Source organism: Delphinus delphis, chromosome 1 (genome assembly GCF_949987515.2).
Source record: "Delphinus delphis chromosome 1, mDelDel1.2, whole genome shotgun sequence".
In the NCBI taxonomy this organism is placed as follows: Eukaryota; Metazoa; Chordata; class Mammalia; order Artiodactyla; family Delphinidae; genus Delphinus; species Delphinus delphis.
In genome coordinates this window covers 119,078,083-119,084,351 of record NC_082683.1, presented here as the reverse complement: position 1 = coordinate 119,084,351, position 6,269 = coordinate 119,078,083, and the positions used below count along the sequence as shown (strand labels likewise).

The window sequence follows — 6,269 nt, the reverse complement described above, 5'->3', positions numbered from 1 at the left end:
GCTTACTTTTATTTTGTTTTTTTTTCCCTGGGTCTCATTAACTTTTCTTTTCTTAAAAATTGAAATATATATAGTTGATGTACAATATTATATAAATTACAGGTGTACAATATAGTGATTCACAATTTTTAAAGGTCATACTCCATTTATAGTTATTATAAAGTATTGGCTGTATTCCCTGTGTTGTACAATATATCTCTGTAGCTTATTTTATATATAATAGTTTGCACCTCTTCATCCCCTACCACTACATTGTTTCTTCCCCCAGTGCTTACTTTTATTAATACACTAATCACTCTACATGGGAAGTACAGAAATACCAGTGTGCTTCCCCACTAAGCTATGTTACTTGAGGTTGGGGACACTGGTTTGTAATCCTGGTGTCCCGTACAGTTAGTTTCTCAAATAGTAGTTGCTCATCGAATATCTATCAAATGAAAGCATGCTTCAATAAATGAATGACTGGTTGCTGGTGTGCAGCACAAAGGAAAACAAAACATGAGATAATTATATGGTACTTGCGGAAAGGAGACACTTGTGGAAAGAAGATAAACAGTCATAAGAATGTTAGGAATATTTTACTCCAAGACATGGTGTATTTTGAATGTAAATTAGTTGTAAATAAACTGAGTGCTCTTATTTCATAGAAGAGAGAGTCTGTGTGAGTTGAGATGGTAACTGGTTTCATAGAGAAAGTGGCATTTAAGATGAGTCTTAAAGGATGCATCAGAGTTAAACATAATCACAGAAATCCAATAATTGACACTGAAAGTAATGAATTACGTAAATTTGAGTTGTCCACTTTTAATTTCACTAGAATTCTTTCTATCCCCAGCTGGAAAAAAATCAGGGTATTGTTAATGAATACACAATGGCTATGAATAAAGCACTTTGAATAACATTCAAGCTGTGTCAAATACTTTTATATTCAGTGGGTTCTGTTAGAGATACCATCAATATTTTTTTTTTTTTTTTTTTTTTTTTACCATTTAACTTGTTTTAATGTTTCTTCACAAATGGTGAAAAATACTAAAGTACAGACAGGAATAATCATAATGTTGTGGCCAACATTATAAATATGGAATTATAAATTTAAAACATTTTCTGGTTTAAAAAATAAATCTGGTAGTCAATGCAGCTCTGCGGGGTCTCTGCGTCTAGTAGGGCCAGTCTCTGCGTTCCTGACGGTGCTCGCCTTTATCCATTTTTCCAGGTCCTCCACGCCCGCCTCTTCTTCCTCCCATCTGTCCCATCAAAGGTCCAGGGGGTCCCCCAGGGCCACCTCGTCTTCCTCCACCAAAGCCACCACGGTCCATGCCCCGGGTGCCACGGAAGCCACCTCTGTCTCCACCATGGCCACCTCTGAACATTCCACCAGGACCACCTCGATCCATGAGGCCACCTCTTCCTCCCCGCATGCCACCAGGGCCACCTCTGCCACGGTCACCGCCCGGGGGTGGGAAAGGTGTAGGAGGAAGCCTTCAGGCTTTGGGGCCTTACACTGGTTGCACTCTGTTCTCCACGCAAAGTTCTGGTTTCCACACCCCGGATCGGGGCACTGCCAGTCTCCAGCTCGGTGCTGGACGTTTCCTCCTCCAGACGGGTTTCCTCCTCCAGACGGGTTCCCTCGGGAACCGCGGGGCCCTCTTGGTGGGAAGCCTCCTCTGTCTCCTCCACGGCCTGCCATGCAACCCATGGGTCCTCCAGGACCTCCTGGGCCTCCTAGACCTCCTTGGAGCGGCGGCGGCATCCCTCTACCCTCACGGGGGGGCATTCCTCCCCGTATGCTGTTCATTGGAGGCTTCTTCCGAGCAAGAGAAACTTTAAGTTTGCTCCCTTGAAAATCTTTCCCATCAAACCACTCGACGGCAGTTTTGGCAGTTGGCGGGTCTTCATAGGATACAGTAGCATCGCCTTTGGGCTTTCCTGTTTCCTTGTCCAAATAGATAGGGATCATGAGTTGTCCAGTCCTCTTTTTTATCTTGACAACTCCACACTGCTTAAAGAAGTCTGTCAGATCATCTAGAGTCACACTGTCACTTAATCCTTGCACATAAATTGCACTGTTGTCACAGTCTTCATCTGGATCTACAGGTGGGCCTAAATCAAGATCTGGTCCTTCGTCCATGGGTCCACCAGGCTTATTGAAGCCACCTCGCTCTCCAGCGCTGCCCATTCCACCGCGTCCTCCTCCTCGCCCACCTCTGCTCATGCCTCCACGATCAAATCCCCCTCTTCCCCTGCCCCAGTTATCAGGGCCACTCATGCTCCGGTTCTCTCCTGGTCCGGAAAATCCTCCAGACTCCTGCCCATAAACACCTATGCTACTGGGGTGGTCCTGTCGGAATGAACTCTGCTACCCGTAGCTGCTGCTCTGTTGGCTATATTGACTTGGAGCCTGGCTGTAGGATCCAGTTTGGGGGGGGTAACTAGTGGGCGGCTGCTGCCCATAGCTGCTTTGTTGACCATAGCTACTCTGTTGTCCATAGCTGCTCGGCTGCCCATAGGTGTTCTGCTGGGAGTAACTGCTCTGATCATAACTAGTCGGCTGTGTAGAAGAATAGCTGGTAGGAGGATAGGATGGTGGTGCTGTGACTGGCTGCATGGGGTAGCTCCCAGGTACCTGGGGATAACTGTAGTTACTCTGTCCATATCCTAGGCTGGGCTGGTTGTAACCCCCTGTGCTAGATTGAGGTTGACTAGTCTCAGCGGGTTTGTTACCATCCTGCGGTCTTGCAGGCGCGGTGGCTGCTGGCTGCTGCCCATAGGCTGGATAAGCAGGCTGAGTGCCATATGCAGACTGAGCTGCATAGGAGGCCTGGGTGGTAGTGACTGTAGCAGTGGTGGTATCATAAGCACCAGTGCCGTACCCCTGGACAGGCTGACTGTATGCCTGGGGGGCAGTTGGAGTAGAATATCCAGTGGGAGGCTGTCCATAAGAAGTTGCATAGGCGGTCTGCCCATAGGTTGCAGTGGTCTGAGCCTGGGTATAGCTGACATCAGTGGGCTGTCCACAGGTTCCGTAACTTTGTTGCCCATATGCCTGGGTGGTCTGTGCATATCCTTGAGTGGGCTGGGCGGTGTAAGCACTGTAGCCCTGCTGGGCTGCAGCTTGGCTGTAGGTACTGTAATCCGTGGACGCCATTTTCTCTCTCGTTCCTTCTCGTTCTCTCAACGTCCGTCTCCCTCTTGCTTTCCCTCTCAGAGATACCATCAATATTAATAAGAAAAGTAATGGTGTCTACAGACGTATAGATTTGGAATTATGTAAAGCTTGTTTGGAAAAAGACCCCCAAAGCCCCATGTTTCATAACTTGTTTTCACACTGTCCAATGTACACAAGGAAGCAAAGCTTTCTGTACATATATATGCTTGGAATTAAACATTTTCACAGATTTTTCAGAAGTTGTATGAAAGGTTGTGATTTTAGAAATTTATAGGGGCAAAGAAGGGTTCAAGGCTACAAACCTATGGTAAGTGAGCAGGGAGTAACTGAGGGAATGAGTTATTAAGGAACAACATCATTATGGGGTCAGAAATTGTAGACCTATCGTTAAATGAGGCATGGGACATGGCCGCTGCCAAAGTTTTAAGTTAATTGCTGGCACCTCTCTTTGTGCATTTGATCAGACACGAGAGGGAGAAATTCCTCTTGCCCTTCATAAACTGTCAACAAGCCAAATGAAATATGTGTCTTGAGAGCAAATGCAAACCTAGTGAGAGACGAACATGATGCAGTGATTTAGGCACCTGGAAAACATAGCTCTTTCCCCATTATACTTATTTTTTATATTAAAGTAATGTACAGATTGTGTACTTGAAAGGATACATTTGGACTGTCTTCATAAGATTTTCTTCAACTTGACAGTCAAGCAATATATAGCCGTCTCTGAAGTGCCCATATGTGGATTTTCCATTTGTGAATTATCTGTGGCACATTTTCCAACTCTGATGGCCTAACCCTGTTACCCAGTGTATCTTAGAGCTATTCCTCCCTGCTCAGAAAATGAAGAACTCATTTGAATATGAACCCAAGCAAAATGCAAGTCTGCAGGTCAATGCACTGCCAAAACAGAAAACTTTCATGTGGTACATTTTCAAAGCCGTCTAGCAGAATAAATGGATTCCTTTATATTCCTATAGCAATTTTTACCAACTTCTATTATAACATTTATCACATTTTATTACAGTTTTTCATTTGCCTGCCTGATGCCCTAGGCCTATGGTAAAGGGAGGTTTTAAATTTATTTTTCTTCCCTTAGCCTCGAATTCTATATATGGTATTCAGTAACTTTTTGTCAAATTAATTAATTAATTAGAGTACAAACGAATGAGTAAATAATGTTTTGCATGATTGAAACCAACGTATGGCTCCTGCTAGGATATAGAGAATGGTCTGTAAATAACTTATATTTCACAGTATTTAGAGCTGCAGAACATTTTAGAGAATATCTGGCACTATATATTTTTAAAATTTATTTTTTTTTCTTTAAGTGAAATAATTTTTTTTTTTTTTTTTTTTTGGTACATGGGCCTCTCACTGTTGTGGCCTCTCCCGTTGTGGAGCACAGGCTCCGGACGTGCAGGCTCAGCGGCCATGGCTCACAGGCCCAGCTGCTCCGCGGCATGTCGCGGCATGTGGGATCTTCCCAGACCGGGGCATGAACCCGTGTCCCCTGCATCGGCAGGTGGACTCTCAACCACTGCGCCACCAGGGAAGCCCTAAGTGAAATAATTTTAATAAAATATTATTTTGAACTTTTTCAAGTATGAGGCAGAGGGGTATAAAACTGACATAGGCAAGGAAGAGATGAACAGCCCTGCATTCCATCCTCTGGCTACTCCACTGGTCAGACCAGAGCCCTGTCCCCAACACAGAACCTCTTTGCCAGTAACAACTTTGCCAGTACAACTTTATAGCTTTTCAGATGAAGCCAGAGTTTATTGGAGTTCCCCAAGTTTATTCCCCAAGCCAAGACTGGAACTCAAACCCCTGAATAAACAATGCTTTTTCAACTGTACCAAGTTTTTACCTCATTATTATTTCTGTGGTTGTTTCAGATGCTCCACACTCCCACTCCCCTTCAGTGAGTCAAAGGAAAGACAGCAGACTGTAACATCAGTTAGTTTGAACGGGGCAGACCCATGAGACTAAAATGTTGTCATCTGAAGTACTTTCTTGGTTTTGTGTCTAGCATACAGTCACCCTGAGTGGGGGACCCTGTGGCGTGGCTGAGAGCTTATTGGAGAGGATGCTTTGCAAGGGCAGACATGATTTCTTAACCTGAATATGCATTAATTCTCCCATGGGCAAGAGTGGTTCAACCAGCTCTGGTCTATGTGGTCAAGGAGAATTGATGTAATAAAGATAACAGAGCATCCAAAACTTCAGAGCGGCTTGGCATCCTTTCTTCTCTTCTAAACTTTCATCTGGGTCTTGTAAAGGTAACCAAAGTGACACCTTTATCTTGCCTGATACAGATGCAAACAAATAATTGTAAGAATGATGATGGCAATGGTAAGGATAGTCATAATTACAAGTTGAAGTGCATGTTTTAGTGAACAGAGTGTGGAACACTATAGTTCATAGTATCACTAAAGCAATTTTGTGAGGTGAGAGAGCAAGCATATGAGAAAAACAATGAAGCTGAAGATGAATATTAAAAGGACTTATTCAATGTGACACAACAAATGGCAGAAATGAGAATGAAACAAGGTGTGTTTTCCTCTATATAGTACAATACAGTCATGACACCACAGCATTTTAGCTGCAGGAAGCAGCCAGTGGTTTCCGGTAGTCTCTGCAACACTGAGCTTTGTAATCCTTCATTCCCGTCACCACTTCTTCCTCACTGTCTCAGTAAGGATTCAGTCAGGGAAGCTGAACTGCTACGAGTATAATGAAGCAGAGAATTTGTCATAGGAATTAGTCTTTACACAAATGTGGGAGCCAGTGGGGAAGAAAAGGTCAAATAAAGAGAGCAAGAGATCCGAGAGATGTCGGTAACCAGCACCAGTACAGCTGAACAAATCAAAGCTTGAAGGGAAATCTGAAGCAAGGCACATCTAGGTGCCACAGGAGGACCAAGAAAGGGCCCAGAATAGAAGTCTCTAAAAGCTTGTTGGTCCTCCATGGCTACTGCCTCTATAAATTCATAGCAAAGTTTCTGGTGAGGCTGGAGTGGTCACAAAGACAAGCTGTCAGAAAGAAGAGCTAGACATGAAATGGGGACGAGAGAGGGAAAATTGGAACTTGTCAGTGCCTCCGC

General features: G+C 44.2%; 1 pseudogene; it reads right to left on the bottom strand.

Moving 5' to 3' along the window:
• Window positions 1-969: 969 nt before the first annotated feature.
• Window positions 970-3,196, bottom strand: LOC132438994 (RNA-binding protein EWS pseudogene; annotated as a pseudogene).
• Window positions 3,197-6,269: the final 3,073 nt, after the last annotated feature.